General features: G+C 51.1%; 1 long non-coding RNA gene across 1 annotated transcript in view; it reads left to right on the top strand.

Annotated features, from left to right (window-relative positions):
• The first annotated feature begins 211 nt into the window (after window positions 1-211).
• The window catches only part of LOC140493963 (uncharacterized), a 62,042-nt gene continuing 40,315 nt past the window's right edge, over window positions 212-21,938 (top strand). The window contains exon 1 of the long non-coding RNA XR_011963807.1: window positions 212-408. This is a non-coding gene — a long non-coding RNA (uncharacterized lncRNA). The remainder of the gene's footprint in view (window positions 409-21,938) is intronic.

Consider the following 21,938-nt stretch of genomic DNA (forward strand, 5'->3'; position numbering starts at 1 on the left):
AGGGTTTTGAGGAAGGGTCACTTGACAAAGGCACTTCACAAAGATCCTGATCAATGTAACTTTGTGATATTAGTTCAGAAGGAACAGCTCAGACCTAACATTTCCGTGTGCCTTTGTTCTGTATCTGTTCTCCCATGTAGCCCGCCCTCCGAATACAATACCTTACACAGCCTTAAACCTGTTTGTCAACTTTCAGCAGAAGCAGCCTCAGGGCATTGAACACAGACTGAATTACTCAGTGACGCTTGGATCAGGTCAAGTTCTCAAGTAAACAGATGGTGGGGAAATTCAGCACAATTCAGCAGGTAGCAACGCTGAAGAGAGAGGAACAATTCGCATTCAAAGTGACTCTTCCTCAAAACGGTCTGTTCTGAAGGAACTTTCCCGCAGAAATCACTGGATTGAAAGGTGAACTCTCTCTCTGTCTCTTTCTCCCTCTCCCTTCAGAGATGCTGCTGGACATGCTGAGCTTCTTCAGCAATCTCTGTATTGATGTTTCAGGTCTCTAGTGCGTCCGTACAGATTGATTTTAGTGTTGAATTCTCCAGCTTGCTCTATTAAAGGGATTGAATCCCTCTGCTACAAAGGGGGGTCTGTTACCACAGCTAACAGGTTCGTGATGCCAACATTGTTGGTTCAATCTCTATCATGTCTGAAATTACCATGAAGGCCCCAGCTTCTCAACCTCGCCTCTCATCTGAGGTGTGTGACCCATCAGCCTCTCTCCCTGACAAGACAGCAGCTCTCGGGTCCTCCTGGTCTATATTAACTTCCCAACTTTAAAAAGGACACTCCAGTAAGAGAGCTCTTTACATGGTTCAGGTCAAACTCCTGGAGCTCCCTCCCTAACATCACTGTGGGACACCCAAGGACTGCAGCAGGAGAGTACAGCTCACCCCCACCTTCCAGGCAACTATTAGAGGCTGTGGGAATCACATACAAGCCACATTTGAAAATAAGTTTTATAACAGGGTGATGGTGGATGGTCACTAACTCTGTTTCTTTACCTCTGTTGAAATCAGCGTAATGAAGAAGCTCAGGGTGGGTCAAAAATTACAGAGGGTCAGTACTGAGGGAGCACCATACTGTCAGAAGGTCAGTACAGAGAGAGTGCTACGCTGTCAGAGGGTCAGTACAGATAGAGTGCTACACTGTCAGAGGGTCAGTACTTAGGCACTGCTGGACTGTCAGAGGAGCAGGACCGAGCATGAGGGTCAGTACTGAGGGAGTGCTTCACTATCAATGAGTCAGTACTGAGGGAGTGCGACACTGTCAATGAGTCAGTACTGAGGCAGTGCTGTACTGTCAGAGTATCAGTTATGATGGAGTGCTGTACTGTCAGAGGTTTTGTCCTGAGATTGGGCCACACTGTCGGAGGGTCAGTATAGGGCCACTTCCACACTGTCAGAGAGTCAGTACTGAGTGAGTGCATCACTATCAGAGGATCAGTGTGGAGGGAGTGCAGCATTGTCAGAGGATCAGTGTGGAGGGAGTGCAGCATTGTCAGAGGGTCAGTGTGGAGGGAGTGCTGTATTGACAGAGGATCAGTATGGAGGGAGTGCAGCATTGTCAGAGGGTCAGTGTGAAAGGAGGGCTGTATTGACAGAGGATCAGTGTGGAGGGAGTGCAGCATTGTCAGAGGGTCAGTGTGAAAGGAGGGCTGTATTGACAGAGGATCAGTGTGGAGGGAGTGCAGCATTGTCAGAGGATCAGTGTGGAGGGAGTGCTGCATTGTCAGAGGGTCAGTGTGGAGGGAGTGCTGCATTGTCAGAGGGTCAGTGTGGAGGGAGTGCAGCATTGTCAGAGGATCAGTGTGGAGGGAGTGCTGTATTGACAGAGGATCAGTATGGAGGGAGTGCAGCATTGTCAGAGGGTCAATGTGAAAGGAGGGCTGTATTGACAGAGGATCAGTGTGGAGGGAGTGCAGCATTGTCAGAGGGTCAGTGTGGAGGGAGTGCAGCATTGTCAGAGGGTCAGTGTGGAGGGAGTGCTGTATTGACAGAGGATCAGTGTGGAGGTAGTGCTGCATTGTCAGAGGGTCAGTATGGAGGGAGTGCAGCATTGTCAGAGGATCAGTGTGGAGGGAGTGCAGCATTATCAGAGGATCAGTGTGGAGGGAGTGCAGCATTGTCAGAGGGTCAGTGTGGAGGGAGTGCAGCATTGTCAGAGGATCAGTGTGGAGGGAGTGCAGCATTATCAGAGGATCAGTGTGGAGGGAGTGCAGCATTGTCAGAGGGTCAGTGTGGAGGGAGTGCTGTATTGACAGAGGATCAGTGTGGAGGTAGTGCTGCATTGTCAGAGGGTAAGTATGGAGGGAGTGCTGCATTGTCAGTGAGTCAGGACGGAGGGATTGCTGTTCAGTGAGAGGGTCAGTAATGATGAAGTGCGCACTCTCTGACGGTCTGTACTAATGGATGGCCATGCTGTCAGAGTGTCGCACTGTGGGAGGGTTACTACTGAGGGAGCGCTGCACTGTGAAAGGTTTCGAACTGAGGGAGCACTGCACTCGGAGGGGGATTAGTACTGAGGGATCACCGCGCTGTGAGGGGGTCAGTACTGAGGGATCACCGCGCTGTGAGGGGGTCAGTACTGAGGGATCACCGCACTGCGAGGGGGTCAGTACTGAGGGAGCACCACACTGTGAGGGGGTCAGTACTGAGGGAGCACCTCACTCTGACGGGATTAGTACTGAGGGACCACCGCGCTGTGAGGGGGTCAATACTGAGGGAGCACCACACTCTGAGGGGATTAGTACTGAGGGATCAGTGCGATGTGAGGGGGTCAGTACTGAGGGAGCACCACACTCTGGGGGGATTAGTACTGAGGGATCACTGCGCTGTGAGAGGGTCAGTACTGAGGGATCACCGCACTGTGAGGGGGTCAGTACTGAGGGAGCACCACACTATGTGTCGGACAGTCAGTACTGAGTGATTTCTGCATTGCCAGAGGGTCAGTACTGAGAGAGTGATGCACACTCAAAGGGTCATTACTGAGGGAGCGCTACACGGTCAGTGTGTCAGTTCTGAGGGAGTGTTGTTTCAGAGGGTCAGTACTGAGGGAGAGCTGCACTGCCAAAGGGTCAGTACTGAGGGAGTTCTGCTCTGTCGGAGAGTCAGTTCTGAGAAAATGCCACGTTATCGGAGGGTCGGTATCGAGGGAGTGCTGCACTGTAAGCGCATCGGTATTGAGGTAGGGCTGCATTGTCGGAGGGTCAGTACTGAGGGAATGCCACATTGTAGAAATGTCAGTGCAAAGAGAGTGCTGCAGTGTCAGAGTGTCAGTACTGAGGGAATGCTGTTGTGTCAGGGCGTCATTTCTGAGGGTGTGCTGCAGTGTCAAAGGAGCAGTGCTGAAGGTGAGCTGCACTGTCAGAGGGTCAGTACTGAGGGAGTGCTGCACCGTCAGGGGCGCAGGGCCAAGGGGCTGTTGCAGTGTCAGAGGGTCAGTTCTGAGGGAGTACTGAATGATCAGAGAATGTGCCGCATTGTCTGAAAGTCAGTATGAAGGTGCCCCACACTGTGGGAGGGTCAGTATACGTGCAATGCCTCACTGTCAGAGGGTCAGTACAGAGGGAGTGCTGCAGTGTCATAGGAACAGTATTGAGGGAGAGTCACACTGTCAGAGGGTCAGTACTGAGGGAGTGCCACACTGTCAGAGGGTCAGAACTGAGGAAGTGCCACACTGTCAGAGGGTCAGAACTGAGGGAGCGCTGCACTGTCAGAGGGTCATTTCTGAGGGAGTGCTGCACTGTCAGAGGGTCAGTACTGAGGGAGTGCTTCACTGTCAGAGTGTCAGTACTGAGGGAGTGCTGCACTGTCAGAGGGTCAGTACTGAGGGAGTGCTGCACTGTCAGAGGGTCAGGATTGAGGGAGTGCTGCAATGTCAGAGGGTCAGTACGGAAGGAGTGCTGCACTGTCAGAGGGTCAGTACTGAGGCAGTGCTGCACTGTCAGAGGGTCAGGATTGAGGGAGTGCTGCACTGTCAGAAGGTCAGTTCTGAGGGAGGGCTGCACTGTCAGAGAGTCAGCACTGCAGGTGTGCCATTCTGTCGGAAGGTCAGTACTGTGGAAATGCGGCACTGTCAGAGGATACGACTGAGGGAGTGCTGCGATATCGGGGGGGTCAGTAATGGGGGATTGCTGCAATGTCAGAGGGTCAATCTGGGGGCAGTGCTGCACTGTGAGAAGGTCAGTACTGAGGGAGTGCTGCAGTGTCAGAGAGTCAGTACTGAGGGAGTGCTGCACTGTCAGAGGGTCAGTGCTGAGGGAGTGCTGCAGTGTCAGAGAGACAGCACTGTGGGAGAGCTGCAGTGTCAGAGAGTCAGTACTGAGGGAGTGCTGCACTGTCAGAGGGTCAGTACTGAGGGAGTGCTGCACTGTCAGAGGGCCAGTACTGAGGGAGTGCTGCACTGTCAGAGGGTCAGTACTGAGGGAGTGCTGCACTGTCAGAGGGCCAGTACTGAGGGAGTGCTGCACTGTCAGAGGGTCAGTACTGAGGGAGTGCTGCACTGTCAGAGGGTCAGTACTGAGGGAGTGCTGCACTGTCAGAGGATCAGTACTGAGGGAGTGCTGCACTGTCAGAGGGCCAGTACTGAGGGAGTGCTGCAGTGTCAGAGAGTCAGTACTGAGGGAGTGCTGCACTGTCAGAGGGTCAGTACTGAGGGAGTGCTGCACTGTCAGAGGATCAGTACTGAGGGAGTGCTGCACTGTCAGAGGGCCAGTACTGAGGGAGTGCTGCACTGTCAGAGGGTCAGTACTGAGGGAGTGCTGCACTGTCAGAGGGCCAGTACTGAGGGAGTGCTGCAGTGTCAGAGAGTCAGTACTGAGGGAGTGCTGCACTGTCAGAGGATCAGTACTGAGGGATTGCTGCAGTGTCATAGGAACAGTATTGATGGAGAGTTGCACTGCCAGAGGGTCAGTACGGTGGGAGTGCCACACTGTCAGAGGGTCAGAACTGAGGGAGTGCCACACTGTCAGAGGGTCAGTACTGAGGGAGCGCTGCACTGTCAGAGGGTCATTTCTGAGGGAGTGCTGCACTGTCAGAGGGTCAGTACTGAGGGAGTGCTTCACTGTCAGAGTGTCAGTACTGAGGGAGTGCTGCACTGTCAGAGGGTCAGGACTGAGGGAGTGCTGCAATGTCAGAGGGTCAGTACGGAGGGAGTGCTGCACTGTCAGAGGGTCAGTACTGAGGCAGTGCTGCACTGTCAGAAGGTCAGTTCTGAGGGAGGGCTGCACTGTCAGAGAGTCAGCACTGCAGGTGTGCCATACTGTCGGAAGGTCAGTACTGTGGAAATGCTGCACTGTCAGAGGATACGACTGAGGGAGTGCTGCGCTATCAGGGGGGGTCAGTAATGGGGGATTGCTGCAATGTCAGAGGGTCAATCTGGGGGCAGTGCTGCACTGTGAGAAGGTCAGTACTGAGGGAGTGCTGCAGTGTCAGAGAGTCAGTACTGAGGGAGTGCTGCACTGTCAGAGGGTCAGTACAGAGGGAGTGCTGCAGTGTCAGAGAGACAGCACTGTGGGAGAGCTGCAGTGTCAGAGAGTCAGTACTGAGGGAGTGCTGCACTGTCAGAGGGCCAGTACTGAGGGAGTGCTGCACTGTCAGAGGGCCAGTACTGAGGGAGTGCTGCACTGTCAGAGGGTCAGTACTGAGGGAGTGCTGCACTGTCAGAGGGCCAGTACTGAGGGAGTGCTGCACTGTCAGAGGGTCAGTACTGAGGGAGTGCTGCAGTGTCAGAGAGTCAGTACTGAGGGAGTGCTGCACTGTCAGAGGGTCAGTACTGAGGGAGTGCTGCACTGTCAGAGGATCAGTACTGAGGGAGTGCTGCACTGTCAGAGGGCCAGTACTGAGCGAGTGCTGCAGTGTCAGAGAGTCAGTACTGAGGGAGTGCTGCACTGTCAGAGGGTCAGTACTGAGGGAGTGCTGCACTGTCAGAGGATCAGTACTGAGGGAGTGCTGCACTGTCAGAGGGTCAGTACTGAGGGAGTGCTGCACTGTCAGAGGATCAGTACTGAGGGAGTGCTGCACTGTCAGAGGGCCAGTACTGAGCGAGTGCTGCAGTGTCAGAGAGTCAGTACTGAGGGAGTGCTGCACTGTCAGAGGGTCAGTACTGAGGGAGTGCTGCACTGTCAGAGGATCAGTACTGAGGGAGTGCTGCACTGTCAGAGGGCCAGTACTGAGGGAGTGCTGCACTGTCAGAGGGTCAGTACTGAGGGAGTGCTGCAGTGTCAGAGAGTCAGTACTGAGGGAGTGCTGCAGTGTCAGAGAGTCAGTACTGAGGGAGTGCTGCACTGTCAGAGGATCAGTACTGAGGGAGTGCTGCACTGTCAGAGGGCCAGTACTGAGGGAGTGCTGCACTGTCAGAGGGTCAGTACTGAGGGAGTGCTGCACTGTCAGAGGGCCAGGACTTAGGGAATGCTGCAGTGTCAGAGAGTCAGTACTGAGGGAGTGCTGCACTGTCAGAGGGTCAGTACTGAGGGAGTGCTGCACTGTCAGAGTGTCAGTACTGAGGGAGCGCTGCACTGTCAGAGGGTCAGTACTGAGGGAGTGCCGCACTGTCGGAGGGTCAGTACTGAGGGAGGGCGGCGCTGTCGGAGGGTCAGGACTGAGGGAGTGCTGCAATGTCAGAGGGTCAGTACGGAGGGAGTCCTGCACTGTCAGAGGATCAGTACTGAGGGAGTGCTGCACTGTCAGAGGGTCATTACTGAGGGAGTGCTGCAATGTCGGAGGGTCTGTACTGTTGAGTGCTGCAATGTCGGAGGGATTGTAATGTAGGAGAGCTGCAATGTCAGAGGGTCAATCTGGGGGCAGTGCTGCACTGTCAGAAGGTCAGTTCTGAGGGAGGGCTGCACTGTCAGAGAGTCAGCACTGCAGGTGTGCCATACTGTCGGAAGGTCAGTACTGTGGAAATGCTGCACTGTCAGAGGATACGACTGAGGGAGTGCTGCGCTATCAGGGGGGGTCAGTAATGGGGGATTGCTGCAATGTCAGAGGGTCAATCTGCGGGCAGTGCTGCACTGTGAGAAGGTCAGTACTGAGGGAGTGCTGCAGTGTCAGAGAGTCAGTACTGAAGGAGTGCTGCACTGTCAGAGGGTCAGTGCTGAGCGAGTGCTGCAGTGTCAGAGAGACAGCACTGTGGGAGAGCTGCAGTGTCAGAGAGTCAGTACTGAGGGAGTGCTGCACTGTCAGAGGGTCAGTACTGAGGGAGTGCTGGACTGTCAGAGGGTCAGTACTGAGGGAGTGCTGCACTGTCAGAGGGTCAGTACTGAGGGAGTGCTGCACTGTCAGAGGGTCAGTACTGGGGGAGTGCTCCACTGTCAGAGGGTCAGTACTGAGGGAGTGCTGCACTGTCAGAGGGTCAGTACTGAGGGAGTGCTGCACTGTCAGAGTATCAGTACTGAGGGAGCGCTGCACTGTCAGAGGCTCAGTATTGCGGGAGTGCCGCACTGTCGGAGGGTCAGTTCTGAGGGAGGGCCGCACTGTCAGAGGGTCAGGACTGAGGTAGTGTTGCAATGTCAGAGGGTCAGTACGGAGGGAGTGCTTCATTGTCAGAGGGTCAGTACTGAGGGAGTGCTGCGCTGTCAGAGTATCAGTACTGAGGGAGTGCTGCACTGTCAGAGGGTCATTACTGAGGGAGTGCTGCAATGTCGGAGGGTCTGTACTGAGGGAGTGCTGCACTGTCAGAGGGTCAGTACTGAGGGAGTGCTGCACTGTCAGAGGGTCAGTACTGAAGGAGTGCTGCACTGTCAGAGGGTCAGTATGGAGGGAGTGCTGCACTGTCAGAGGGTCAGTACTGAGGGAGTGCTGCACTGTCAGAGGGTCAGTACTGAGGGAGTGCTGCACTGTCAGAGGGTCAGTACTGAGGGAGTGCTGCACTGTCAGAGTATCAGTACTGAGGGAGCGCTGCACTGTCAGAGGCTCAGTATTGCGGGAGTGCCGCACTGTCGGAGGGTCAGTTCTGAGGGAGGGCCGCACTGTCAGAGGGTCAGGACTGAGGTCGTGCTGCAATGTCAGAGGGTCAGTACGGAGGGAGTGCTTCATTGTCAGTGGGTCAGTACTGAGGGATTGCTGCACTGTCAGAGGATTAGTACTGAGGGAGTGCTGCACTGTCAGAGGGTCATTACTGAGGGAGTGCTGCACTGTCAGAGGATCAGTACTGAGGGAGTGCTGCACTGTCAGAGGGTCATTACTGAGGGAGTGCTGCACTGTCAGAAGGTCAGTTCTGAGGGAGGGCTGCACTGTCAGAGAGTCAGCACTGCAGGTGTGCCATACTGTCGGAAGGTCAGTACTGTGGAAATGCTGCACTGTCAGAGGATACTACTGAGGGAGTGCTGCGCTATCAGGGGGGTCAGTAATGGGGGATTGCTGCAATGTCAGAGGGTCAATCTGGGGGCAGTGCTGCACTGTGAGAAGGTCAGTACTGAGGAAGTGCTGCACTGTGAGATGGTCAGTACTGAGGGAGTGCTGCAGTGTCAGAGGATCAGTACTGAGGGAGTGCTGCACTGTCAGAGGGTCATTACTGAGGGAGTGCTGCAATGTCGGAGGGTCTGTACTGTTGAGAGCTGCATTGTCGGAGGGACTGTACTGTAGGAGATATGCGTTGTCCGGGGGTCAGTACTGAGGCAGTGCTGCACTGTCAGAAGGTCAGTTCTGAGGGAGGGCTGCACTGTCAGAGAGTCAGCACTGCAGGTGTGCCATACTGTCGGAAGGTCAGTACTGTGGAAATGCTGCACTGTCAGAGGATACTACTGAGGGAGTGCTGCGCTATCAGGGGGGTCAGTAATGGGGGATTGCTGCAATGTCAGAGGGTCAATCTGGGGGCAGTGCTGCACTGTGAGAAGGTCAGTACTGAGGAAGTGCTGCACTGTGAGATCGTCAGTACTGAGGGAGTGCTGCAGTGTCAGAGAGACAGCACTGAGGGAGTGCTGCAGTGTCAGAGAGTCAGTACTGAGGGAGTGCTGCACTGTCAGAGGATCATGACTGAGGGAGTGCTGCACTGTCAGCCCATCAGTCTGGGGGATACCTGCATTGTAAGAGAGGCAGGACTGAGTGAGTGCCACACTATCAGATGGGCTGAATGGCCTAATTTCTGCTCCGATGTCTTGTGGTCTAAGAGGAATATCTGAAATTGTTCAGTATATTTCTGCCTCTGCTTCCTACAAACCCTGCTCAGCAATGATTCCCACGTTCAGATTCCAGAGGCTGTGTTCAAACAGACCGCCTTCATTTGGTTACCACCCTCTGTTCCCAGGGATCAAGTTTTCGTTTCGTGTGACTGACCTGCCAGCTCAATTGTATATTTTCATGCTGCAGGACTGAGGTTTATTCCTCAGCTTCCATGTGCTCATCCCAAATGAATCCCACTGCCCCACACTCAGCACAGTCGGGTGTTCCTTATTTCTGAGCTTCCCAATGCTAATCCACACTTCTCCAAATCGTATCGCAGGCGAATTGCCTGGGAGAGAGGAGTGCTAAGAGAGGAAATAAAAATCTGAAAGTACCTTACAGTGACATTAAGGGTGAATTGATAATGACAGAAAGAGTAAGTTGTGGAACACAGTGAGAATTTGTGCATGGACCCAGAGGCTACAGTGAATGGATTCATTTTGTCAATGCTCATTGGGACAGGGTTGATATGAAATTGTGAAGATGCTCTGTGATACAATTAAATGAATTAGCATATATAGAGAGAGGGATGGTTCTGAGTGGTCTGGCCTTCTTCCAACCCAATAAATCTCCAAAGACGGTGGAAATGTATCTCAGTTTACCGAATGAGGTGATGGAGGAAGGAGCAGGTACACTTGCAAACATTTTCAAATCCCCTCTGGCCACAGGAGAGGTGTCGTCGGACTGACCATGTGGTACTGTTATTCAAGAAGGAGCATGGGATATATCAGCCAGCTACAGGCCAGTCAGGCTAATATCGTGGGTGGGACGTCTGTTGGAAGCAATTTTGGGAGATAGAATTAATCAGCATTTAAAGAGACTGGAGTTCATGAAGACCAGTCAGAATGGTTGTGTTAAGGAGGGGTCAGGTCTGACCAATGGGATTGCACTTTTTAAGGAGGTGATCAGGTGTGTAAATAAGGGCAATGCTTTCCTGTCGCCTGCTTGGAGGTGAGTAAGGCTTTTATCAGGATCCATACTGGAAACTGATAGTGAACATAAAAACTCAAGATCCAAGGAATTTGGCGCAGAATGCTGAGTGGCAGGAAGCAGACAGTGATGGCCCAGTTAGAAATCTCTGTCTGTTCATGTCTCACTGTTGGGGTCTTACTGATGTGGTTGATATAAACGATTTAGATTTGAATGGTGGAGGGTTAATCAGTGGGTTCATGAATGATATGAAGATTGGTTGGGTGATAAATACTGAGGATGATAGCCTTAGATTACAGAAGGATGGAGATGGGCTTGTCAGATGGACCGATCAGTGGCAACGGGTGAGGTGCCTGAAGACTGGAGGGTGATTAATGATGGGCCATTATTGAAGTAAGGCTGCAAGGAACAGCCATTGAACTATGGAGCTGTGAGCCTGATGGCAGTGGGGGGTAAGGTGTTGGAGGGCATTCTGAGAGACAATTTACATGGATTTGGAAAAGCAAGGATTGATTAGGGATGGTCAGCGTGGCTTGTGGAAATGGTTTGGGATGAGGCCATGTCCATTTTAAAAGATTCAGATCTTTTTAAACATACAGTGAAAAATAACATCACCATGTGTCTTAAACATGGATTGGAGAAAAACTGTTGTCAATGTATGGTCACTTGATGCTTGGAGACTCTCTAGAAAAGCAGGCACCCAAACAGACCAATGCTATCGATGCAAGATGCGGTGCACAGGAAGATCCAACAAGTCATTTGCAGTTGCTGTTTGTCTCCCTGGAGCAGTCATCATGCGAGATCAGGGTTCAGTCCTTGGAAAGTGACCTCTCCATTGAACCTTCCTCCACGTTTGTACAGTAACCGTGGTTTTGTGTGCTTATCTCTGTGAGAGAGAGACACAGAAAGCGAGTGTGTGTGAGAGAGAGTGCATGTGTGCGTATCTCTGTGTGTCTGTGTGTGTGAGAGAGGGATTATGTGTTTTTGTACGTGTCTGTCTGAGTGTGTGTTTGTGAGAGAGTGTGTGTGTATGTGTTTGAGGGAGTGAGAGTGTGTGTATGTTTGAGAGAGTGAGTGTTTGTGAGAGAGAGAGAGAGAGAGAGAGTGTGTGTGTGTGTGTGTGTGTGTGTGTGTGTGTAAACTAGCCAATCTTATCAAGTGCTCATGAATATAAAATCCAGCTGCTGTTTCAGGTGAGGTGGTCCTCGTGTCTCCGATGACACAAAGGCTGCAAGAGTGAATTAACTGGGGGAAAGAGAGTGCTGTTCATTCCAGTGGGGATTCATCCAGGAAACCTCCCCACACACTAACATCCCTCTGGTAATGCAGTGACTAGTCCTGCACACAGAGCTCCAGGTACAAACCAATGTAATGTCACCATAGTCTTACCAGAGCATGGGACAGCTCCTCATTACAGAGTGGGGTCTGGTGGGGATTTAATCAGAGGGTCACCAGGGCCCAACTGAGGGGAGAGGTTGGGAAGGAGAGTCCTTCAGGGTAACTTTAGCTCGTGTGGTAAGCTAACTGACCAGCCAACTGAGCTAACCAACCTCACTCCAGGGGCATGCCGTGTATAACCCAATCATTGCCAGCCTGCACCTCAAGAAGAGCCAGGAGCAAGGCCATTCGGCCCCCACCCTAACCCAGAAGGGAGAGCACGGGAAGCTGATGAAGGAACCAAGCCCCTCCCATGTGGCCTTCTGAAATGGAGCTGGAGGACAGGGCAGACCGGGCCTGCTGTTTGCTTCCCCGAGACTGGCCTGCTCCACCTTACAGTGAGAGACTGAGGGGAACCTCAAGGAGATTTCACTTCTCACTGAGAGGCTGCAACTCCAATCCAAATCAGACTGGTTCCCCCCGAGACTCACGGAAGAGTGCAGCACTCTACAGATCAGGGCCTTGTGGAGTCATAACCTCCAGTGTGGGGGAAAAGAGCTGGGAGGTAGTGTTAAGAACATAAGACCATCTGAAATAGGAACAGGAGGAGACCATTCTGCCCCTCGAGCCTGCTCTACTATTCAATAGAATCGTGAATGATTTAGTATTGATTTGGGAGCTGAAACCTGGACAGTACAGAGACAAGGAATCAAATTATTCTGCGATAAGGAATTATCAGACGAGAGCACACACACACACACACACACACACACACACACACACACAAATTGTGGGATTCAGGCCGTCTGTGGAAACGGGGAGAGACAAAGGAGCATAATGCTATAGAGGGATCTGATCCCACAGATTTCACTCCTTCCCTCTCTCTCTGCAGCTCTCATGTCTGTTTTTGTTTTTCCCAGTTCTCTCTCCCACATCTTTCCTTCAATCTCTATTCCTCACCATCCTTCACATCTCTGTCCTGTTTACATTTCCCAGCAGATTCCCTTCCCCCTTTGTCACCTCACCTGGTTTTTCAGGAATGCTTAATCATTCAGTCTTTCACAAAACTCATCTCTCTCTGCATCTGTCTCTCAGCTCTGTGGGATCTTGCTATTCCTGTCTGTACATCACTCTAGCAACATCATAGCCCCCACTACCACCCCACTCTCTCAGCTCTATCTCTCTGCTGTTGTAACTCCTCTCTCTCTCTGTCCTATACCTCTCCCTGGGATTTCTGTCTTGCTGTCTGCCTGAACTCTCCCTGTTTTTCTCCTCCCATTTTCTCCTTGTATCTGTCTGACATTGTATTTCTCTTCCTGGAGTTTAACTCTCTCTCTCTCTCTCTCTCTCTCTGTCTCTGTCTGCTCTCTCCCAGTTCTTCTCACTTCCTCTACCCCCCTCTGCCTTTCTCTTGTTCTCTCCCTCCCTCTCACTGTCTGTCCATCCATCTCTCTTTCTCTCGTGTAGTTGCTCTCCCTCTTTCTCCCTGGACCCCTCTGCTCTGTCCTAGCGACTGGGGGAAGGGGCATTGGGAAGAGATGCCTCAGTGCCTGGTCTCTCCTAGGTTTTACACCCACTGTGGGGAGGGGGTGAGTGGAAGGAACATGAAGTACTTTTCTGAGTGAGTCTGAAATAAAGAAAAAGAGAAAGAGAAAGGGAGAGTGATAAAAAGAGAGAAAGACATGGAGAGAGTGGAGATGGAGAAAGTGGAGAGAGAGAAATGGGCAGTAAGAGTCAGGGACGCGGAGTTAGAAAAGGACAGAGTGAGAGAGACAGGGAGAGACAGAAAGTGAGAAGGGCATATATTGAGGGAGAAGGACAGTGTGTGTACTTGGCGACGGTTTCAGAGTGGGATCTTGTTGTGCATTACTGCAGTCAGTCAAAAGGTGAGTTAGTCTCTGCACTATGTCCTCCAGCCCAGGGACTGTGAGTCTGCATGGGAAGGGGGAGAGTGGGAGACAAGGAGAGACTGGGACAGCCAGAGACAGGGGGAGGGTTTGATGGAGTTTTGGGGTTGGTGGAGAAAGGAGGGGCTGTTGTCAGAGAGAGATGGAGGGAGGGATAGCATGTGATGCAAAATCTGAGACAGGGTTGTGAAGAGGTCTGCACAGGAAGGATAGTCAATGAGGCCATTCAGGGGCCAATCCTGACGATCCTGAACCGGTCCAGGATCATTTAATGGGTGAGGGGGGATGATGGGCAGAAAGGACTCCATCTGGGATGTAAACCTTCTGTAATTCTCGGACTGGGATCTTGCTGTACATTAAAATCGTTACAGGCGAGTCAGTCAACCCAGACTCATTTACCTGTGTGAGAAAGTGAGGACTGCAGATGCTGGAGAGTCAGAGTTACAAAGTGTGGAGCTGGAGAAGCACAGCAGGTCAGCCAGGAGAGTCGATGGGTCAGGCCTGACCTGCTGGGCTTTTCCAGCTCCACACTTTTCCACTCATTTCCCTCTGCCCCAGGGAGTGGGGATCACAGCAATGTTGGGGGCAGCAAAATATTTGAGGGGGGCACAGTTGGTAAGGTAGGTATTTGGGAGGGAAGGTTTTTGGGGAAGGGAATAAATTTCTGAGGAGAGTTAAAATGAGGGGCAAATGTTTTTAGCGGGGTCAAAATTGGGTGAGCACTTTCAGGTCTGAAATAAAGAAAAAGAGAAAGGGAGGGTGAGAAAAAAAGAGAGAGGTAGAGCGAGTGGAGATGGAGAAGGGGGATGAGAGAAAGATGGGGCAGAGACAGACAGTGAGAGGGAGGGTGTGAGAGAAAGGCAGATTGAGAGAAAGAGACAGACAGGGAGAGAGAAGGACAAAGAGAGAAGGGGAAGTCAGACTGAGACAAACAGGCGTTAAAGCATGGACAGACTGAAGGGGTGACACTCAGTATTCCAGTTGGTTCCAGCTCTCTCTCTCTCAATGGATTTTCACACTCCCTCTCTCCCATGCTCCTGAGGTTTCCTTCAGCTTGTCTCTCTCTCCCTCTCTCTCTCCCTCTCTCTGGATGGTGAGCTGGTCTTTGTCCCTTGCCATGTTGGTCACCTCAGAAAGTCTCCAGAAAATTCAAGAGATCAGTCTGCAGGTGATCCCTGGTTTTGTTCATTTCTGGATGGTTTCTCCGAACTTTCTATACTTCTGGCCAATTCAGAGAATCAGTTAATAGTTTGAAGCGTTGCTAATCATTTGGATGGCTTGTTCCTGTCAGTTTCTTTGTGTAGCAGGACCCGGTACCTTCCTGTTTGGGCCCTCCTTTGTTTAGTGGAGACGTTATTAGGGACGTGTCTGCCCAGGGGAACTGTTGCCTTTTACATTATGCTGATGGGATAACCATCTGGCTGCTGTCTGGCTTTTGTGATTTGGGAGTATAACTTGTCCAATATACCCAGCATCTCTTAGCTGTCTATCTGTGTTTTAGCAAGGAGGCAGGAACATTTCACCCATTCCCCCTCCCCCACCCAGTGTTTTGAATAGAAAGAAGCTTATACAATGAATTACAAACCTAATTTTAAAAGCTGGTTATGTTTGTTGTCAGAGTAGCCTGCTGTTTGAGCGAAAGCCATTTTGTACATTGGTCAAACTGATTGTCATATAGCTGATAAGTGATATCATAGAATCCCTACAGAGCAGAAACAGGCCCTTCAGCCCATCGAGTCCACAATGACCCTCTGAAGAGAATCCAACTCAGATCCATCCCCTGATGATATCCCTGAAACCCTACATTTCCCATGGCTATTCCAGCTAACCGGAATATCCCTCGGCACTACCGGCAATCTGTCAAAAATGCCCACCATTGAACAGTGGGAGAAAACCCATACAGATGTAGGGAGAATGTACAAACTCCACACAGACAGTCGCTCAGGAGTGGAATCAAACCCAGGTCTCTGGCGCTGTGAGGTAACAGTGCTAACCACTGAGTGACTGTGGCTCTCCTAACTGTTTCGACAAAACATATTCCGTTCTGAGAATCCATACAGAATTGTGATGCATAGCCAACATCCAGTGAGCAGAATAAATGCGAGTGAATGAGACCTGCTGGCTCAAACTCCAGGAATTCCCTTCCCGAAGGGCATTGTGAGTCCACCACCTGCAACAGTTCAAGGAGGCAGCTCACCACCAAAACCAACTCCCGAGCAGCTACGGACAGGCAATCAATACTGGGCCCAGCCAGGAACACTCAAACACTGCAAATGAATGAAACTAAGGTGATCACCCGGGGAGTTCCATCTACCTTCCAGTCCCTGGGGGTGTGTCCAGGCATTATTCACCATGATCGGACCCATCTGTTACAGCCTGCAATCCTAACCACCGGTATCCCGAGATATATCAAGGTGAGTGTGGTTAGGACCACAGCTTGATGTGAGAGGAGCCGAATTCTTTAATGACAGGCGATGGGAATGCCATAGTCTGGCCTGTTCCTCCACACAAGAGGTTAGTGAGTAAAATTAGGGCGCACGGTATTGGGGCAAAGTACTAGATTGGATAGAGAATTGGTTGGCTAATAGGAAACAAAGGGTAGTGATTAACGGCTCCATTTCGGAATGGCAGGCAGTGACCAGTGGGGTACCGCAGGGATCCGTGCTGGGACCGCAGCTTTTTACAATATATGTAAATGATATAGAAGATGGTATCAGCAATAACATTAGCAAATTTGCTGATGATACAAAGCTGGGTGGTAGGGTGAAATGTGATGAGGATGTTAGGAGATTACAGGGTGACCTGGACAAGTTAGATGAGTGGGCAGATGCATGGCAGATGCAGTTTAATGTGGATAAATGTCTGGTTATCCACTTTGGTGGCAAGAACAGGAAGGCAGATTACTACCTCAATGGTATCAAATTAGGTAAAGGGGCTGTTCAGAGAGATCTGGGTGTTCTTGTCCACCAGTCAATGAAGGCAGGCATGCAGGTACAGCAGGTCGTGAAGAAGGCTAATAGCATGCTGACCTTCATAACAAGAGGGATTGAGTATAGAAGCAAAGAGGTGCTTCTGCAGCTGTACAGGGCCCTGGTGAGACCACACCTGGAGTACTGTGTACAGTTCTCGTCTCCAAATTTGAGGAAAGACATTCTGGCTATTGAGGGAGTGCAGCATGGGTTCACGAGGTCAATTCCTGGAATGGCAGGATTGCCTTACACGGAAAGACTGAAGCGACTGGGCTTGTATACCCTTGAGTTTAGAAGACTGAGAGGGGATCTGATTGAAACGTATAGGATTATGAAAGGATTGGACACTCTGGCAGGAGGAAACATATTTCCGCTGATAGGGGAGTGCCGAACCAGAGGACACAACTTAAAAATACGGGGTAGACCATTTAGGACAGAGATGAGGAGAAACTACTTCACCCAGAGAGTGGTGGCTGTGTGGAATGCTCTGCCTCAGAGGGCAGTGGAGGCCCAGTCTCTGGATTCATTTAAGAAAGAATTGGATAGAGCTCTTAAAGATAGTGGAGTCAAGGGTTATGGAGATAAGGCTGGAACAGGATACTGATTAGGAATGATCAGCCATGATCATATTGAATGGCGGTGCAGGCTCGAAGGGCTGAATGGCCTACTCCTGCATCTATTGTCTATTGTCTATTGTCTATTCTCTATTTACGTAAGTGTGGTCCCTGTCAATGTCCCCTCTATCTCCACAGCATGTGGGAGGGAATCATGATAACCCATCCAAGTACCTTTTTAAATGTAATTCCGATACTTTCGACTTCAAAGATCCCCATCCTAACATTGTCACTTGGGATAATTGGAATTCCTCATACCAGGCCCAGTGCCCCACCGAAAGTGTCCTTACAGCTGTCATTAACCCAGCCCTTGGTGAGCTGCTGTAACTGACAGTGAGACATGTTCGTGTGGGTGTTCTCCTGGAACAAATATTTACGCTGTTTGTCACTAACCCGGGATGGGACTTTTCTCGAGCATTAAGGACCGCTGCCTTCATTTCATCATGGATGTCCCTCCCTCACTGTTGTCCCTCAGCGAGGGCTGAATGGCCTGGTGGACAAAGTCACATGGTGATTAATTTAGTTTGTTTGTCAGCATCCAGTCCGTGTATGACAGACTGTCGGTCTGTCTCAACCAAAAATGTATCTGGGTTTGAGACAGGATCAAACAGAGTGGCCTTTGTAGTGCTGCCCACCAGCTGGGTGCCTGGAATGGCTGTTGTGTACGGAGTGAGACCATAATCTGCTTTACACTGGGGAACCACATGATTCATGGAATCTGAGTTCGGCTGTGAGTTAGCGTGGGGGGCAAAAGGTGCAGTTACCTGTGAGCGGGTGTGGATGTGTCAGTGTGGAGCCTGTCAGTATCTCCCTGGGGAGGTAGAACCCCAAAGGCACACATTATCCCATTCTGGGAGAGTTCCCAGTTCCCTAGGGATTGTATTTGCTCCTGACACCTCCTACTAGGGCCTGATGTGTGTTGTTCCGTGTTGTAGGTGTACAGGACCCATGCAGCTGCTTGGAGCTCATACACTGTCCTTCCAGATTGTCAATGTAACCTGAGGCTGCCTACCCATCCCCAGAGACCCTCCTTTCACTGGATTGGACTCTTCCCAATTGGAACTGGAGTAGTCCCATGTGGGTGAGATTTTCCTGCCCTGTTCTGTCCTGCTCATTGTGTCGGGGACATAGCTCTGTCACAGCCTGTAGGTTTCCCTGGGGTGACTGGATCCCAGCTGCCTTATCCCAGCCGGGGGTCCTCCAGGCTATCGGCAGTGGAGTGAGCTTTCCAGCTTCCTTCCCCGGTTCTCTGTGGGCATCTCACCACAGCTCCTGTACCAGGAATCCTTCACTGCACGGCCAGGCTGGCTTCCTGTCTGCAGGACTGTTACACATTTGAACCGGCTTGTGTTCCTATTGCTTTGGTCGCTTCTGTATTATGGGACACTTAGGTATGTTCATAGAGTTCTACAGCACGGAGACAGGCTCTTTGGCCCAAACTGGTCCATCCACACTAACCCCGTTTCCCTGCACTTGAACCATATCCTTCCAAAACGTTCCTCTCCATGTATTTGTCCAAGTGCATTTTAAATGTTCTTAAATGTATCCTTCTCGACCACTTGCACTGGTAGTTCATTCCGTATGTGTACCACCCTCTGGGTAAAAGCATTGTCCCTCAGGTTCCCTTTTAATCTTCCCCTTTCACCTTAAACTGATGCCCTTTCATCCTTGATTCCCCAAGACTTGGATAAAGACTGAGTGCATTCATCCTATCCATGCCTCCCATGATCTTATACACCTCTATAAGGACACCCCCCTCAGTCTCCTACACATGAAAGAAAATGTCCATGCTTGTCCAACCTCTCTCTTTATCTGTCCAGTTGAGTTCTGGCAACATCTTTGTAAATTTCTTCTGTCCTCTTTCTAGTACAATAACATCCTTCCGATAGCAAGGTGGGTAAAACTGAACACAATATTCCAAGTGCGGCCTCACCAACATCCTGCACAACTACAACAGAACTTCCCAACTTCGATATTCCATGCCCTGACTGGTGAAGGGCCCAGTGTGCCAAAAGCCTTCTTCACTGCCCTGTCTCCCTGAGTTCAGAGAGCCGTGCTCCTGGAATCCAAGGTCCCTCTGTTCCACGACACTCCTTCAGGCCCTACCATTCCCCATGAAACCCCAGTCTTGATGTGACTTTCCAAAATACAAGATCTCGCCCTTGTTTATATTAAACTCCATTTGCCATTTCTCAGCCCAATTCCCCAGCTGATCAAGGTCATGTTGCAATTGCTGAGAACCTTCCTCACTTATTTTAGTGTAATCTGAAAACTTTCTAATCATGCCTTAAACATCCTCATCCAAATCATTGATATAGATAACAAACAGCCATGGGCCTAGCACTGACCAGCTCAGCGGCACAATGGCTCAGTGGTTAGCACTGCTGCCTCACAGCAACGTGGATCTGGGTTCAAATCCAACCTCACAGGATGCTCTGTGGGGGTTAGATCCTGTTAGGGTTAGATTTCCTACAGTATGGAAACAGGCCATTTGGCCCAACAAACCACACCGACCTGCTGAAGAGTAACCCACCCAGAGCCATTCTCCCTACCCAACATTTACCCTTAACGAATGCACCTAGCAATATGGGCAATTTAGCCTGGCCAATTCATCTGACCTGCGCATCTTTGGAATGGGGAGAAAACCGGAGAACCCAAAGGAAACCCACACAGACACAGGGAGAATGTGCAAACTCCACACAGTCACCCGAGGCTGGGGTCGAACCTGGGTACCTGGCGCTGTGAGGCAGCAGTGCCAACCGCTGAGCCACCATGCCACACCAACTGAGTTTGTACATTCTCCCCATGTCTGCGTGGGTTTCCTCTGGGTGCACCGGTTTCCTCCCACAATCCAAAGATCTGCAGGTCAAGTAAATTGGCGATGCTCAATTGCCGAGAATGTTCATGGATGTGTAAGTTGCGTTACTCAGGGGTAAATGCAGAGTAATAAAGTAGGGGAATGGGCTTGGGTGGAATAATCTTCAGAGGGCCAGTGGACTTGTTGGGCCGAAGGGCCTGTTTCCACAGAGGAGGGATTCTATGATTCTATGACCGCTGAGGCACACCATGAGTCACAGGCCTCCAGTCTGACTGTTACCCTCTGCTTCCTACCATCAAGCCAATTGTGTACCCAGCTTGCCAACGCCCCCTGGATTCCATGTGATCTAACCTTCCAGAGCAAGGTACCATGTGGAACCTTATCAAAGGCCTTCCTGAAATCTGTAGAGTCTAGATGTACTGGCCTGCCCTCGTCAAACTTCCTGATCACTTCAATAAAGAACGCTGACTAATTTGTGAGGCATGGTCTCCCTTGCACAAGGCTTTGCTGACTACTCCCAATCAAATGTTGTATTTCCAAATGCATGTCTATCTAATCTCTCAGCATCTTCTCAAGTAACTTACTTACCACGGATGTTAGGTTTACTGATCTATAGTTCCCAGGTTTATCTTTGCAGCCATTCTTGAATAAGGGTGCAGCATATGCTGTCCTCCAGTCTTCCAGGACCTCACCCGTGGCTAAAGGTGAGGCAAAAAGATCAGCAGGGACTCCACAAGAACTTCCCTCACCTCTTGAGGTGCTGTTGGATATGTTTGGTCAGGTCCAGGAGATTTATACACCTTCATACATTCTAATGCATTCAACACATCCTCTCCTGTGATATGGACTGACACCAAGAGATCATCACTAACTTTCCCAAGTTCCCAGGCCTTCATGTCCTTCTCCAAGGTCAACACAGAGGAGAAATAACTCCTGCATTTCTGCACACACGTCCACTTTCGTCCTTGAAGGGTCCTATTTTCTCTCGAGTTATTTTTTTTTTCCTTGGGTGGGGGAGATTGTAGTGTTGGGTAGGGATCAGTCAGGGAGGGGGAGATTGTAGTGTTGGGTAGGGATCAGTCAGGGAGGGGGAGATTGTAGTGTTGGGTAGGGATCAGTCAGGGAGGGGGTGATTACAGTGTTGGGTAGGGATCAGTCAGGGAGGGGGGGATTACAGTGTTGGGTAGGGATCAGTCAGGGAGGGGAGATTGCAGTTTTGGGTTGGGATCAGTCAGGGAGGGGGAGATTACAGTGTTGGGTAGGGATCAGTCAGGGAGGGGGAGATTACAGTGTTGGGTAGGGATCAGTCAGGGAGGGGGTGATTACAGTGTTGGGTAGGGATCAGTCAGTGAGGGGGAGATTACAGTGTTGGGTAGGGATCAGTCAGGGAGGGGGAGATTACAGTGTTGGGTAGGGATCAGTCAGGGAGGGGGAGATTACAGTGTTGGGTAGGGATCAGTCAGGTAGGGGGAGATTACAGTGTTGGGTAGGGATCAGTCTGGGAGGGGGTGATTACAGTGTTGGGTAGGGATCAGTCAGGGAGGGGGTGAGTGCAGTGTTGGGTAGGGATCAGTCAGGGAGGGGGTGAGTGCAGTGTTGGGTAGGGATCAGTCAGGGAGGGGGAGATTACAGTGTTGGGTAGGGATCAGTCAGGGAGGGGGAGATTACAGTGTTGGGTAGGGATCAGTCAGGTAGGGGGAGATTACAGTGTTGGGTAGGGATCAGTCTGGGAGGGGGTGATTACAGTGTTGGGTAGGGATCAGTCAGGGAGGGGGTGAGTGCAGTGTTGGGTAGGGATCAGTCAGGGAGGGGGTGAGTGCAGTGTTGGGTAGGGATCAGTCAGGGAGGGGGTGAGTGCAGTGTTGGGTAGGGATCAATCAGGGAGGGGGAGATTGCAGTGTTGGGTTGGGATCAGTCGTGGGGGAGATTGCAGTGTTGGTTAGGGATCAGTCAGGGAGGGGGAGATTGCAGTGTTGGGTAGGGATCAGTCAGGGAGGGGGTGATTACAGTGTTGGGTAGGGATCAGTCAGGGAGGGGGTGATTACAGTGTTGGGTAGGGATCAGTCAGGGAGGGGGAGATTACAGTGTTGGGTAGGGATCAGTCAGGGAGGGGGTGAGTGCAGTGTTGGGGAGGGATCAATCAGGGAGGGGGAGATTGC

This window comes from Chiloscyllium punctatum, chromosome 23 (assembly GCF_047496795.1).
Source record: "Chiloscyllium punctatum isolate Juve2018m chromosome 23, sChiPun1.3, whole genome shotgun sequence".
In the NCBI taxonomy this organism is placed as follows: Eukaryota; Metazoa; Chordata; class Chondrichthyes; order Orectolobiformes; family Hemiscylliidae; genus Chiloscyllium; species Chiloscyllium punctatum.